Consider the following 17,531-nt stretch of genomic DNA (forward strand, 5'->3'; position numbering starts at 1 on the left):
TATACAAAATGTTGTAAAATGTTCGTACTATATATTGTTCGTGCATTGCACTGCGATGATTTGGATCGCATTCAGCCGCGTCTGAATAGTGTGCATGTCCACAATTTTTAAGGAGACTTGATGCAAGCACTAAAACGCATGCAACAAATGCGAGACCTCATGCAATATATGAGAGAGCTCGTGCGAATCTAAAACATTCCGATCGCAAAGAGTTGTAAAGTGCTCGTACGCCAATTGTGAATGGGGCTTAATGTAGATGTTTATGAATCCAAAAGTTTTCTTTGCATATAAACAATGCTTTCACACAGGTGCTTGTGGTTTTAATGTAGGTTTTGGAGTTATTAGCACAACCAGTCATGTCAGTGGAGATTTTCTCCTGCAGGAGAAACATTAAAAGGACAGGATGGGGAGGAGAGATTGAAGACAAGCACAGAAAACAAAATATTTATCTATAAATATAATGGAAAAGAACTTTGGTAATACGATTTATACATATTTACATGAAACTGGAGGTATGTAGCTCCTGATGTGAAAAAAAAAATTGAAGCAACGTTTATCCAAATTTTTTTTTCAGACCAGGAGATACAGACCTGCAGCTAAATGTAATACTTTAACATTTATGTATGGCAGTAATGTTTCTAGAAATAACTATAAACAATTCTAATTAAGTCAAGCAAAAATACCAGTAATTATATGCTTCTTATTTAAGGTTTGGTTTCTTTTTATGTACACTGTAGTATTGATGCTGTCAGGAGTGAACAACCATACATGTATCTGCCAGTTTGTAAATGATGGCAAGGACGATGCAAACTCCACCATAAACTCAGAGTGTTTAATGGAAGGGAATACCTATGATTGTTTGCTAAGAGAGACATTGTGGTTGGGGAAGAGATACTTCATGTATATGACTATGGTTGTGATGGGAAAAGCTTGCGGTGGCGCAGCAAGGTAGGAGAATGGTTGGATTAATTATACACAAAAAATAATTATTAAGAGAGAGTTTAATGATTTACAATCAGGCTTTGGATATCTTGTTATCTGGCTTTGGTTTTGTTTTTGCAATTTTTCGTACATTGATTTGTTTTAAACTAATCTAAAAAATAGGTTTTTCTCAAGAATTTAAAAAGTATCAGAATAGATAATTTATATGTTTTTATTGAAAAACAAGCCTAAAACTTCTGTTAGTGTTGTTAAATAGGTTAAAAATCGTGATCAATTAATCAGCAGAATTGGTTGTCTCTTGCCATCTGATGATCGGTCAATAATCGAATCGGTAACAAATTATATTAAATTCAATAATATGGGGCACTAAATTTTATGCTATGTATAATCTAAAATATATACAAGTGCTATTTTCACTTCCTTTTAAAAGCTTATAAGACTTTTGCTGTATTTCTATTAGGTAGAATGTTACACATCTTTTGAGATTGAAGAAAACCCCCAGCTCACAACAGTTTTCATTTCATTCAATACAGATTAGAAAACAAAATGATAGGTATAATATTAATGTAATAAACCCAGACTGAGTATAATTGATTATAAAATCTAAAATCGATTATGATAAATCGACAACCTTTTCAACTGATCATTGATTGAAATTCAATCATCGTGACAACACTAGCCCCTGTTCATGTACATGTTTTTACCGGTACTAGTTTTGATTGATTTCAGAAAAGGCTGTGATCCTTTTGATTTTGGTAATGGTTTTGTTAGGTTTTATTTCACTTTATTTTGTTTATAGTTGTTTGATTTTCTTTCAATTTTAACATTATATACGGTTCTTGTGCTGACCTGAATAGATTTATTTTGTTTTCATTATCAAGCACTATTAAATTAAAAGCTTGAAAGAGGTGTCCAGTTGTGCAGTGGACAATGCACCTGCTTATCACCACTGCGACCCAAATTTAATCCCCATGATCGACAGTTGTTGTATATGATAGGGTACATTGGTCGCCTGCTTGGACACGTGGGTTTTCTCCAGTCACCCCAACTTCTTCTCACATCATGACCCACTTGCGCTAACATCCATGCCAACACAAAGCTATTAATATAAGTCAGTGTGCATTGTGAATCTGTCACTAATGTGGAGAGTCTCCTTTGCAGAACAAAATTGTTTTTTGTTAGATAAATTACAAAATCTGTTTCTGTAGTAAATATGTATATTTTGCAAATTGTTTACAGAATGTACTTCTTGAAAAATATACATTTACATAGAATTATCAGATTTGGTAGGTTAGTTAATTTAATCATCAATCTGAATTGGAATTCATTTTTCACTGAATATTGGTACAGTCTTGTTTTTGTACCATGGCTGAAAAGTTTGATTTAGTCAGTGGTCTGTTGTCAGATTTATAAAAAAGAAACATCAATTACCAAATGTGGTAAACTAAAAATTGATGAATGTTTATGAAAGAAAATTTTTATATTGTTTTAATTTCTTTCAGTTCCCTCTGATGTGGATTCTGACCCATTTAGTGTATCAAACTACTCGCCAAGTTCTGATTCTGAATCAGATGAAAATAAGAAGGTTTTGGGTAATGTTATTATTTAAAGAATAATTTTGCATCTGCAGTCCATTTTCACTTTGCAAAAAATACCTGAGAAAACAAGAGGCTGAGAGCCCAGTCATTTTAATTCAGACTAAAGTAAATCCATTTATATTAACTAGATATACTTTGAAATGTAGTTGTGTATAACAATCTACATGTTGATCTGGTCTCCCTAATGCTGTGATAATGCATTAGATTTACATGATATGAGTGGAATGTACTGGATGTAATATATTTGTAACAGTTATATTTATTTTGTTTAATCATTAGGAATAAAATTGCAATGATTTAAAAAAGTAAACGTAGAAGCTTGTATTTACAATACAATATATTGGTATTTTTACAGAGTCCACCCCAAATTCATTGAGAGCTAGCCGCAACACAATGGAAAAACAGGGCATCTTGACCCTCAGAGAAAACAGTGAGCATTTTGAAGCAGGTAAATGAATTAAATTCAATGTTGCAATGTTATTATGTTTTTAAGCAAGAAACATTAATACAGTCAGTTGGGTAGCTAGACCTGAAACGAAGTGCATGCTTAAAATGGCAGGGGGTGTGGGGGCCACCATGAGGCCCCCAGTGGGTCCAGGACAAAGCCCAGGGGGCGAAAGCCCCTGGAAGCTTATGGATTCTGACGATTTTTAACACCAAAAATTAAAGCAGAAATTGAAAGGAATGCTTACTATTTAAGCCTATTTTTAGGCAGTTAAAATTGTTTTGGCTATAGTTTAGGCATAAAATAAAATCACAAAACTTATTAAAAGTTAAAAGAAGAATTTTTTTTTGACATTTGCCTTTGACCCACTCAAAGCTTTTATTCTTTAGTTCATTTTCACATAGTTTATGGTAATGAATATCTCAATAAAGCTGTGATATTCTATCGGGGAAATTTAAAATGTGTAAAACTAAGTTCAACTGCAAAATAAATAGTTGCCTTTTTAGGTACATGCATTGTGTACTGTTTCTTTAATATGGTACTTTAAGACCATATTGTGTGGCTATATTTGGTGCTTAATACGTCTTTGTTTAGCATTGATTTCGGATAAAGTAGGACCGAGTGACGGAAACGGGCTGATGGAATAACTAAGTATGGACCTTAATACTTGAATTCTTTTTTTATATTTTTTTTTCTTTATTTTTTTTACTGATTTTTCTCCCAAATGATGTGCATGCTCAGGCATATAAGCATACGTGGTAGCTACGCCACTGGCAGTGTACAATTTACTACTCAAGTCTAAGATTGCTCGTGATCTTGGGGCTTGGTCTCCCTAATGCTGTGATAATGCATTTGATTTCCATGATATGAGTGGAATGTAATGGATGTAATATATTTGTTATACTTATAAGTACATGTATAAGTCATTAGGAATAAGTTTTGCAAAGAGATAAAGAAGTAAACTTAGAAGCATGTATTTATGATACAATATATTGGTACTTTTTTACAGAGCCCACCCCAGTTTCATTGAGATCTAGCTGCAACACAATGGAAAAACAGGACAGCTTGACCCTAAGGTAAAGCAGTGAGCGGAGGTTGACAATGGTTTTCGAGGGGTGTCAATTTCAATAGATACCCTCCCAAACAGGCACTATTCATTTTATTTTACTGAATGTCTTATTTCTAAAGAAAATTTTACTGCTTTTATTTAGAAATGAAGCTAATTCTACGACAAACCGTACGCTCATAATTTAAGCGCATGTAACAGTTCGCTGTGTTACCAATTGCCAAGTGTGTTGCTAACGCTGAGGGTAATAGAACGGATTACCAACTGCGTCTAAACCAATCAGATTTCAGTATTTAACATTTAACATGAAAGTATAATAAAATTGTTTGTCTGGTCTCCCTAATGCTGTGATAATGCATTAGATTTCCATGATATTAGTGGAATGTAATGGATGTAATATATTTGTTATATTTATTTTTATTAATCATTAGGAATAAACTTAGCAATGATATAAAGAAGTAAACTTAGAGACTTGAAATTGCAATACAATTTATTGGTACTTTTTACAGAGTCCACCCCAAATTCATTGAGATCTAGCCGCAACACAATGGGAAAATGGGACATCTTGACCCACAGAGAAAACACTGAGTATTTTGAACAAGGTAAATGAATTGAACTAAATGTTGCAATGTTATTATGTGATCCTGGGGCTTGGTCTCCTTAATGCTGGGATAATGTATTTGATTTCCATGATATGAGTGGAATGTAATGGATGTACCGGTAATATATTTGTAATATTTATTTTAATTAAGGAATAAAATTTGCAATGATTTAAAAAGTAAATGTTGAAGCTTGTATCTACAATACAATATATTAGTACTTTTATACAGAGTCCACCACAGATTTATTGAGAGCTAGCCGCAACGCAATGGAAAAACAGGACATCTTGAACCTCAGAGAAAACAGTGAGCATTTTGAACAAAGTAAATGAATTAGAATCAAAGTTGCAACGTTATTATGTATAACAATTAACATGTTTGTCTGGTCTCCCTAATGCTGTGATAATGCATTTGATTTCCATGATATGAGTGGAATGTAATGGATGTAATAAATTCTCCTATATGTAATAATATTCCTAAATATAAATACACTGTGTTAGAGTAAAATCCCAAGAGATCCGAATATCAACATGGTGTGTAATTTTGAAGCGAGCAAAAAAGTGTTGAATCCTTCAATAATATGAATTAAATATTTAGATGAAAAGTATTTACAGCCTCAGAATGGTTTGTTATGAATAATTTGACTGTTATTTTCAATACAACTTCATTATTTTTCTCAAAAATCGATTCGGAGCGATTCTGCAATTTTCTGCTACATTACGGGTATATGGGAGGCATTCCTGTCAGATTATTATAACTAAGCAGAGTGTAGTGAAATTAATAGCATTATTGTAGGCTTAAAGCTTGGTTATGTAATTGAAACAATACGGTGCGTCGATGTAGTGAATGTCCGATATCATATGCAATGTCAACCCGTGCACGCACGGGTCAAAGTCTAGTAAGAATAATTAATTTTGACTTGTGAAAGAAAGTAATCATTTTAAGATTGATAAAGCCACAAAAGGGGCAACTGTTTCTTTAAAAGATTTCTTGTTTTAAACTTTATTTATGCAATAACGATTCTTTGATCTTTTGCAGTTCCATACCATTGTTTTCCCTCTCTCAGTTCCTGTGATGAAAGAAGTCAACTTGATAGGTTTGTTTCAATCTATTTTGTGAATGTTTTTCTTGTTTAATAATAGGATAGTCATACATATGTAGCTGCAACAATGTAGCCCTCTCCGATTTTTTATAACTGATGTTTACCCCCCCCCCCCTCCCCCCCCAAAAAAAAAAAAAAAAAAAAAACAGGAGAGGGCTACATTATTGCAGCTAGGTGTTAGGCTTCTGGCTTTTGAATGACAATGTATAGATGGAGTTATTTCCTTGTGACTTGTGACAGAGGCTGTAGTGCACAATTCCATTTGACTTTCAAGAAATGTTCAGATAGTAATGAAAATGTAAAGTGTTTAATAAAATTTGCTGAGTACCACTTTCAATACTGTAAAAGGGATTATTTACATGTAAGGGAAAATTTACACTTAAGCTTAAAACTGGGTAAAATACCCCCACATTTGCATATGGGCAGTGCTTTAGTGTGGTAAATCACTGTGTATGTATTTCTTTTCTTTTTTTTCTTCATTAAATAATTAGCTCACCTGAGCTGAAAGCTCAAGTGAGCTATTCTGATCACATTTTGTCCGTCGTCCGTCTGTCCGTCTGTCTGTCCGTCCGTCCGTCCGTCTGTAAACTTTTTACATTTTGAACTTCTTCTCTAAAACCGCTTATCCAATTTCAACCAAATTTGGCACAAAGCATCCTTAAGGGATGGCAAATATAAATTGCAGAAATAAAAGTCCGATCTGTATTCAAAGCGGAGAAAACCTTGAAACTGTAGAAAAAGGGGGGTGCATTTTTAAAAATCTTCTTCTCAAGAACTACTGATTTCAATTCAACGTAGTTTAGCATAAATTATCCTTATGGGAAGGAAAATATAAATTGCAAAAATTAAGGTCTAATTCTGTTTCAAATATGAGTTATTACGAAATTAATAATAAAGGAAAGGCGTGTTTCAGCTTCGCGTTCGGCATCCGGTAAAATGGGTAGGCAAGACTTGGCCTGGGCAAAACAAAAGATTGGCAGTTATTAATCTGCCAATCTCATTAAAATTTCAGGATATTTGATGGACCAGTAATATTTGTATTCGCTGTAAATATGCCGCAAAATAATGCGTATTTGGAACTGACGATTGCCGATCTGCCCCGGCTTTTATTTTGCCACGGCCCGGGTTTGCATACCCATTTTACCAAGACTCGTATTCCATACTTCTAAAACGAGGCTCTTTGTTTAAAGCAGCTATGACATTATACGAAAAAGGGTCGACCTGACTATGATGAATTTGCTTGTTATGCAACAGTTCGCGTATGAAGGGAAATTTTTGAAACATGCAAAATATATTGGTGCCGATTTTGTGAAGTAAATTGAGGCTAAATATTTCAATGCGTTGACAGTTTTCACACATGACGTTGGTGTTAGCTTGTTCTGATTTTCGTTTCGTTTTCATTATTTATGCTTTGTAACTTGGAGACTATCGTCTGTATTTCGTGATTTTTACGTATCAAATCAAACAGATACTTCGGTAAATCAAACAGTTAACTGTTTACCTGCGCAAATTAAGCAAAATCTGATGTATCAAAAAAGTACTGAAATACAATTCATTTTATCGGTAATTCGGCATTATCTTTTGCGTAATGGTAGATTACAATGCAATAGGTTTTGTTGAGTCGCTCGGCATTTTCTCGAGTTTATTCAGTTTAAATAGAGTTTGATATCGCTGACGGAAATATGTAGGTATATATATATATATGATTCATTTCGAAAAAATAAATTGTGTTCTTTATTTGTTATAGTGCATGTTTCTTGTGTTTAATTGTTTACAATTTCTATTTACTAACCATATTTGAGTGTTACGCTTCGATTTATAAGCAAGATACAGAGATTTGCTCACAATTCTATGTTTGTACACAGATCTTAAAAACTAAAGATTAAAAAAGTAAAGAAATTGTCAATATTTATTAAGAAAATTTTCAAAGTCTGTTCTTCCAGAAACCAACTTTAACAATTATTGTATTGTAAACTTAACCTTTAAAGCTCACCTGAGGGTGGGGCCACAATGGGGGGGGGGGGGGGGGTCGAAGTTTAACAAATAAATATATAGAGTAAATCTTTAAAAATCTTCTTCTCAGAAACTAATCAGACATGAAAGCTGAAACTTGTGTGAAAGCATCATCAGGTAATGTACATTCATAGTTGTGAAAATCATGACCCCCGGGGGTAGGGTGGGGCCACAATGGGAGATCGAAGTTTTACATAGGAATATATACAGTAAATCTTTAAAAATCTTCTTCTCAGAAACTAATCGGTCAGAAAAAGCTGACACTTGTGTGGAAGTATGCTCAGGTAGTGTAAATTCAAAGTTGAAAAAATCATGACCCCCGGGGGTAGGGCCACAATGGGGGGTCGAAGTTTAACATATGAATATATAAAGTAAATCTTTAAAAATCTTCTTCTCAGAAACTAATCGGCCAGGAAAGCTGACACTTGTGTGGAAGCATCCTCAGGTAGTGTAGATTGAAAGTTGTGAGAATCATGACCCCCGGGGTAGAGTGGGGCCACAATGGTGGGTCGAAGTTTTACATAGGAATATATAGAGTAAATCTTTAAAAATCTTCTTCTCAGAAACTAATCAGCCAGGAAAGCTGAAACTTGTGTGAAAGCATCCTCAGGTAGTGTAGATTCATAGTTGTGAAAGTCATGACCCCCGGGGGTAGGGTGGGGCCACAATGGGGGGTCGAAGTTTAACATAGGAATATATACAGTAAATCTTTAAAAATCTTTTTCTCAGAAACTATTCAGCCAGGAAAGCTGACACTTGTGTGGATGCATCCTCAGGTAGTGTAAATTCAAGGTTGTGAAAATAATAACCCCTGGGGGTAGGTTGGGGCTACAATGGGGGGTCGAAGTTTAACATATGATTATATAAAGTAAATCTTTAAAAATCTTCTTTTCTCAGCCAGGAAAGCTGAAACTTGTGTGGAAGCATCCTCAGGTAGTGTAGATTCAAGGTTGTGAAAATAATGACCCCTGGGGGTAGGTTTGGGCCACAATGGGAGGTCGATGTTTTACATAGGAATAAACATAGTAAACCATTAAAAATCTACTTCTCAGAAACTAATCAGCTAGGAAAGCTGAAACTTGTGTGAAAGCATCCTCAGGTAGTGTAGATTCAAGGTTGTGAAAATCATGATCCCCAGGGGTAGGGTGGGGCCACAATGGGGGGGGTCAAAGTTTAACAAAGGAATATATAGGGTAGATCTTTAAAAATCTTCTCAGAAACTAATCAGCTAGATGATTCTTTACAATTGTTAAGACTTTGGCCCCAGGACAATTCTTAGGCCTCACGAGAAGGTTCAGAGTTTGATGTACGTTTATATCCCATATATAAACTATTGTTAAGGATCTTTTTGAGAACTGCAATACTCAACATATGATATGACTATAAAATCATCCTGTTAGAAAAGGGACTAATGATTATAAACATAAGAATGTCCAGGGGAAAATGGATTTTATTTATACAGGATCTACATGTATTATTGTACATTGTCCAGATAGTTTGTATTATGACTCCATTAAGCTGATTTTATCATACCTATTGTTCCTCAGGTGAGCGATGTGGCCCATGGGCCTCTTGTTTTTGTATTTGTATACATTTTTGAAATTTTATCTAAAAGGGTGAGTGTCGGAGTTACACGTGCACAATCCTAAAGGTCCAAGTACAGCACCTGAATCACTTGTGACTGAAGAAGATTTGATGTCCAAACCCTGCGAGAGTGGAAATGCAAATGCATCGGATGTTACACCACAAGGTGATCAGTCTTTTTTTTTATTTGTGTGAATCTGTGTGTGGTAGTGGTGGGGGGGGGGGGGGGGTAATAGAAGTCATATTATTGAAATGATAAAAACTTTTCTCAATAATTTTCTTTCTTTATTTAAGATGACAATGGTACATTGATTTGCATCGTTTAATAATTAAAACCCATCCATAATGTTTTCTCTTTTCATTACGTTTTATGCATGCCTGTCCTTAGTATTTGCAAAGTAAGATATTCATGATATTGTTATTACAGAGTGCTTCTTTGAGATCGAAGATGATAATGGAACTAAAGTTCTTGCAAGCCCAGTTGCAGCCAAGAAGACTAAAAGCAGCTCAGGTGATATATCTTTGTTGCTTGGTCTATCTATCCACAATTTGATGAATTAGCAATTTTTAGGTCACCTGAGTTTATTGCAATCCGTTTTCGTCCGTTATCGTGCATCGTGCCTTAACACTTTTACATTTTTAACTTCTTCTTAAAAACTACAGGGCTGATTATTACCATTTTTGATGTGAGGCATCTCTATGGTGAGAGGAATCTAAATTGTAAAATTCATGGCTCTACTACCCCCGGGGCTCCACATGTGGGGCCAAATTTGCAAAAAAAGAGCCAAATTTTAAAAAAATATTCTTCTCTATTCCCACACATGTTAGGAAAAAACTGGTTGCATAGTTATAATGTCCATGAAGCCCTCTACATAAATTGTGAAATTCATGGCCCCTGGGTCAGGGGTTCAGGCTCTAGAATGGGGCCAGTATGGCCATATAGTATATATGTATTTAATCTTAGAAAATCTTCTTCTCTACCCCATATATATTTGTTAAAACTAAATGCATGATTATGATGTCCATATTGTGAAATTCATGACCCCTGGGTCAGTGGTTCAGGCTCTAGGGTGGGGCCAATATGGCCATATAGTAAAAATGTATTAAATCTTAGAAAATCTTCTTTTCTACTCCCATATAAATATATATATATATATATCTGGTTATAAAGTCCAAGAAGCCCTCTACCAAAATTGTGAAATTTATGACCCCTGGGTCAGGGGTTCAGGCTCTAGGGTGGGGCCAATATGGCCATATAGTAAAATGTTTTAAATCTTAAAAAATCTTCTTCTCTACTCCCACACATGTGGGCAAAAAACTGAATACATGGTTACGATGTCCACTAACTCCTCTACCTAAATTGTAAAATTCATGGCCCCTGGGTCAGGGGTTCAGGACATGAGGGGGGAGGCAATATAGTGTTAATGCATATAATGTTATAACATTTTCTTCTCTATTCTCACACATCTGTATAAAAAACTGACCTATTATAATTATGTTTACCAGGAAGTCCTCTACTGAAATTTTAATTTTCATGTCCCCTGGAGTATGGGTTTTAACTCTAGGGCAGGGCCAAAATGGATGTATAGGTGTTATTGCATATAATGTTAAAAAATTATCCTTTTACTCCCACACACCTGAAAGGAAACTGAATTCATGATTTTGTAGACCCGATCTTTTAAGTTTTTTGCCAAAATTGTAGGTTTCACAGTTCTTTTTGAAAGATTTCAGGCAGGGAGGTGGCCGTCATTACTAATTTATAATTTTTCTACTCCAGAATAAAACCTAATTAATTAAATGCATATATGAGACTCCTCGACAAGTTTGTGTATGGGTTATATGCTACTCAGGTGACCGTTACAGGAATAGAAACAAATTTCTCATGGAGATTTATAATGTGAAATGTTTACATCTTTTCACCATTCGGAACCCACTTGAAATACCTCATACAATTTTTCAATTATGTAATCCAGGCTATTTCATGGCCGATGCAATGCAAAATCCCTATAGGCTTTCTATTTTGGGTTGTGTATTGAAGCCTAAAGCGGTAGAGGGGGCATTTCAAAACAGATAATCTTGACATATAAGTGGATGAATGTAGTTCGAGCATGAATGTATTTATGAAAATCAAAATATTCAGCAAGAAGTAGTGGAAGCAAAAACCATACAGAGTATGGTATGCCTTGAATCTATACATAGGTATTATCCTTTTTACATGAATATGTAACAATATAATAATTCTGATTGTTCATATTATTTTTAAAATCTTTTCAAGGTAAAAGAGAAATCCAGGAGTTTTTGAAAAAACATGAAATGTATTCATTGGAACGGCTTGATGAGAGGACCAAATTTTTGAAGATTAGATCTAAAATCTTCAACGAGAGAAAAACAACAAGACTTAGGACATTTAAAAAATTAAATGAAATGAAATCAATGAAAAAGCAAACATGAATCTCATCATTTTACATATAATGTAACTGTAATGTAACAACAAGACGTAGGGCATGTATGATAATTTATTTTTAGCTCACCGAGACGAAGTTCAGGGGAACTTATGCTATACTGCTAGCGATGGCGTCTGGACCTGGTAAAAGTTTTTGTTGCAGGTCCTTTATCTTAGTTATTTCTTGTCCTATCTTCACCAAACTTGCATGGATGATGCATCTGGATCTTTTTATGAACTTGAAAAACTTGGATGCTGAATCTGGGCAATGAATTTTAGATGCTGGAGGTTAAGGTTTTTGGAACAGGTTAAAGTTTTTGGTGCAGGTGGCCTTTGATAGCAATTTCTAAATTACTACTGATCCAAACTTACATGGATGATGCATCTTAAGATACTGATGCACCTGAAAGGCTTTTATGCTGAATCTTAGCCATAGGTTTCGGATGCTGGATGAGGTTATGTTTTTTGGAACAGGTCATATATTAAATTTATTTAGTACTATTTCAAACTTGCATAGTTGATTTAACTATAATATAAATGAATTGCAAAGGTAGCTTCAGATGCGGAGCCTGATCTTTATAATCAAGGATGCTAACTTAGTAAAGACTGGTCCTAACTTAACCAAACTTGAATTGATGATGCGTCTTATGATACTGATGCATCTGGCAGGCTTGAATGCCGAATCTGAGTCATAGGTTTTGGATGCTGGATGAGGTTTAGTTATTTTGGAACAGGTCACATGATTTATAGACAATAGCTTGCATAGTTAATTTAACTATAATATAAATGAATCATAAAGGTTGCTTCTGTTTCAGATCCTGATCTCTATTATCAAGGATGTTTAAAAAGAATATCCTACCTCACTCTAACCTGATTGATAGATGTGTTTGTTGTTAAATGATATAACATGATTCATATGATATAGTATTGTCAGATTTGATACACTATTGTTTTATATGATACAATGTTATATCATATATTATATTATAAAAAGTTAGTAGGATATTGTATCAATATTTTTTGCATTGTGATATGATATTGTATCATTATATTGTAATGTAAAGTATTTTTTATTATGATGCAATGTTGTATAAAATGATAATGTATTATATACTATTTTATCACATGCTATTGTTTCATATTATATTGCCATATTTAATATGGTATAATATGATACAATATTGTATTGTAATATATAATATCTTATCACATGATATGATATTGTATAAAATGATATTGGTTTATATAATATATTATTTTATCACATGAAATAGTATTATTTGATATTGGAATATATAATATTGTAACATATGATACGATATTGTATAAAGTGATATTGTATTATATAATATATTACTGTATCACATGATATTGTATCATATGATTTGATACAATGTTGAATCAAGTTATATTGTATCTTATGATACAATATCATATTATGTATCAAATATGATATAATATCATACAATATCATACTTAAGTATACAATATAATATAATGTGTTACAAAATTGTGATGTATTATGTGATATGACATTGTATCATATATTATGATATTGTATTATGTGATCAAATGCAATAGTGTATTTAACATGACACTATGTCATATCATATGTTACAATATCATATTGCATCATTATTTATTACAGTATTTTATTTTTATTATTATATGTATGTATCTTATATTAATATATGAAATGAACATATGATTATTATCCAATTTTTTAACATATGATATAGTAATATGATATTGTTTCGAAACAGTATCCATAGATATCCAAGATCATTAACTATGATTTTCAAGTAATATGATAAAGGTGGTCTCGTAAAGGTGATGCTTTATAAAGGTGATGCCTCGCCTCCGTGCTTTGTAATCTGTGATTACCTTTGTTTCTTATAAGGCAAGAAAGTGGCCCCTAAACGTGATATGTATTGCAGACGACATCCTAATGTCTTTATGTTTGAAAATTTTGAATTTTTTTTAGCTGCATAATCCTGTTCGTCCTTTAATATTTTTTATGCCGTGCATTTGATCAGTCATTTTTGCTCCCAGAGTAACTTTTAAACTTTGTCAATTTCTTACATGTGTACTTATTATCAATGTTATTCATTAACATTTATTGATGAATGGTTCATTCAATACGTGATCTTTGATCACCTTTTTTTATTGTTATATATGAATTATGAAGAATATTAAGTAAATCAATTTTAAAAGCTTTATTTTCTTGAAATGTATGAAATTTGAAATATGAAGGTTGAAAATAGATTATGAATATTTTGATTTCATAAATTTACAGATCCTTACATACATGATTTTGTTGCACATAAAAAAATGAAACTGTTGTAATTGAACTGCAAGTTCACCAAAATAATGGACATGTTATGTACACTGAATTTTGAATGGAAATGATTGCTCTATTAATAAATTTGAAATGATTAATTGTTTAAACTTTCAAAATTGAACTAATGTTTACACCCTGGTCCATAAATTATAAATGAAATCTATTTGAAATTAGTTTTGATGATTAGTAAAGTTTGTTCATGAACTTGAAATGTTTTTTTTTTTCATTTATTAATGTGAAATTCTAAAACACATTAGGATACATGTAGAATGGACTGAATTGAGAAGATAATCTTCAGTAGGGACGCAAATTTAAAATGCTAAATATTTTCCCCATTTTCGCAAATTTCGTGACATGCGAAAAAAAACCGGACAGTGAAAATTAAAGGGCTTGCAAATCGCGAATGTTATGGTTAAAAAAAAGAATGGTCTACCTAAACCCTAATTAAGTAATATTAATAAAAATGTATTATCGGTATCCCATAGCCGCATAAGACAGTAGCAAAATATTAGAGGGACAATATAGTATATTTTTAAGGGCTAATAGTAATGAAAAATTAAAACAGATGTGAGATTATTGCCATTCCACAGACCTCTAAATGACCATCTATGAATATTGAAAGTCCACACCATCAACTATGTGAGATATTAACAAAGCTTACATATACATGCACATGTACACAGTGACCTTGCATTATATCTTAATTCTGTAAGTTGCGTGGCGATAAAAAATGATAGAGCACTTGCAAATCATGAAAATTATGGGAAAAAAGAATGGTCTACTTAAGCCATAAAAAATATATATGAAAATATATGCACGGTCTCCTTAAGCCTTATGAGAGAGTAACAAAATATTAAGGAGACCATTTTTGCTGTATTTTTTTAAGGACAAGATATATTGAAAAATTAAAACACATGTAAAGTTATTTGAATCTTGAAGACCTCTAAATGACTATTTGCAATAAAAAATATGCACATGTAAAAATTTTGTATATTGTCTCCCTACACTACATTTTAGGGTATGGTCTCCTCAATGCCTAAATCAGATTTATATATATATATATATATATATATATATATATATATATATATATATATATATATATATATATATATATATATATATATATATATATATATATATATCAACAACAATAATGTTCAACTTGTAAAGATATCCAGGTTTGTTTTCAAAATTGATGAGTTTATGTTTCCAATCGATCTGTGTATTTGATATATTATAACTGTATATGGCTTTACCTTCATCAATTTTGCGCCATTTATTGAGATCAAACACGTGATGTATTTTCTACAATAAATTTTAATAGTCATTATTTGACTACCGAACATTTTATGGTTTATGTACAAGTGTACAGAGCTCCAGCAGGCCGCTGAAACGAAATGAAGTGATTTTTCAATCTTTATGAATTAAATAAGCCAAACAGTTATACAATGTGACAGCAAACCGGTTTATTTGTGTGAGCATTATCTTTAATCCATTTGTCAACCCTGAATTGATTAACACTACCTTCCAGGGAGATGGAAGTACTTAATGTGCAATACTTTGCCAAAAAATGACTAAGTTCAACAGTTAGTTTTGTTCATAAATTATCAGAAATCAAACCCTAGCAATATGCACACTTCTGACATATGTCCAATTAATCTGCAAAAGAACAACTGCCTACCTTGAAAACTGTAGGAGAATCTCATCCGCACAAAAGAGGTACCAAATATGCAATATTTCGCCAAACAATGACTAAGTTCAACAGCTGGTTTTTTTTATTTATGACTCTTCAGAAATAAAATTCCTAGCAATATGCACACCTTTGATAAGTCCAATTGATCTGCAAAGGAACAACTTTTATTTTCACCATTTTGATAACCAGATTTTTCAGTTGGAAAACCCGCTTAAAAATGACGTGTTTAAAACAAACAGCTTCGTTAAATTCATTCTATAATTTCAACAATAGACAACACATCAGTGGTAGTTCTAAGGGGCAAATACTTCGTAAAAATTGACGTTTTTTTTACAAGAAAAAAATGATTTCCCGAACTTATCTTACATTTTCAACAGTAAAAAAATCATCTCTTGGAATACGTTTAAGGAAGTCGTATAGATGTGCAATAAGTTTTTGAAATTGCAATTTTGTCCTGGGGGTCATTTAGTGGCCGAAAAATTACATTTTTAAACCCAATTTTAGGGTTAGGGTTAGGGTCAACATTTTTTTTGCAGTACCTGTATGATCTACAAAATATGATTGGGGTGTGATTTTGATGTTTTATCAAGTTTCATTTTTTTTACCACGGGGTTGGTGGTGTAAATTTAAACATAACGGAAAGATTACCATTTTATATCAACACAGCATTCAGAAAGAAAATCCACCTTTAATTTGGGAAACAAACAAGTTTAGCGACGAAACTTTTTTTTTTCGTGCAGAAGGTTTTTTATACGAAAATGACAGAAACAAGCAATTTTATGAATGTTCAATATATTTTCTTTTTATTATACTTTAATCAGTATTCACAGCGAGCCTTGCTGCCGGGTAATGCGAATACTCTAGAGCACACCATGTGTACACATCATAGGCATGTTGTATCAATAAGGAGAGGGGGGTGGTTGCCTCCCCCTATTTTATTCGCAGCAAATACTTAGGAAAATAAGGATTTCTAGTTGAATCGAATAAGGATTTTGAGAGATTTTAGAGTTCCCTTTTTTTAATTGCTTGTCAAGATGTTTTGGATAAAGCACCCCTAGCTCCCCCACACACTTTTTAGAAAACGACTGTAAGTGCTTGCATATCCTTATCTATATCCTACGGTGGGAATATTGGACTTTGATTTGCATCTTAATATACAAAAATGCAATTATTATTTAAATATGTACGTTTCGTTTATGAAATTATCAACAGCGAAAATCATATTTCATTTGTTATAAGATAGCCGAATTGATACAAACATGCTTTCATTTAATATTGTTGTTCAGTTATGAAAGCTTTTTGGAAGCTATTACTTATCAATTATACACTGTAAGATTTGACCATTAAGCGGAGGTTTAATGACGCAGAAACCTTGAAGTGTTATCAGGTTGTCCCTGATATGCCCTTGCTCTGTCCATCGCCATGGTTACAGAGGTTGTCCTTGATATGCCCTTACTCTGTACATCGCCCTGATTACAGAAGATACATCACCGTGATTACAGAGATTACAGCACCGTGAACACAGAGGGTACATCACCGTGATTACAGAGAGTGTCATCGATATGCCCTTGTACTGTACATCGCCATGATTACAGAGTTTGTCTTTGATATGCCATTGGCTCAGTACATCGCCGTGATAACAGAGATTGTCCTTGATATGCCCTTGGTTTGTACATCGCCGTTATTAGGAAGGGTACATCAC

At 33.1% G+C, this 17,531-nt stretch overlaps 1 pseudogene; it reads left to right on the forward strand.

Moving 5' to 3' along the window:
- Nucleotides 1-772: 772 nt before the first annotated feature.
- LOC128171844 (uncharacterized) lies at nucleotides 773-9,862 on the forward strand (annotated as a pseudogene).
- Nucleotides 9,863-17,531: the final 7,669 nt, after the last annotated feature.

The sequence above is a fragment of the Crassostrea angulata genome, chromosome 2, assembly GCF_025612915.1.
Source record: "Crassostrea angulata isolate pt1a10 chromosome 2, ASM2561291v2, whole genome shotgun sequence".
Classification (NCBI taxonomy): domain Eukaryota; kingdom Metazoa; phylum Mollusca; class Bivalvia; order Ostreida; family Ostreidae; genus Magallana; species Magallana angulata.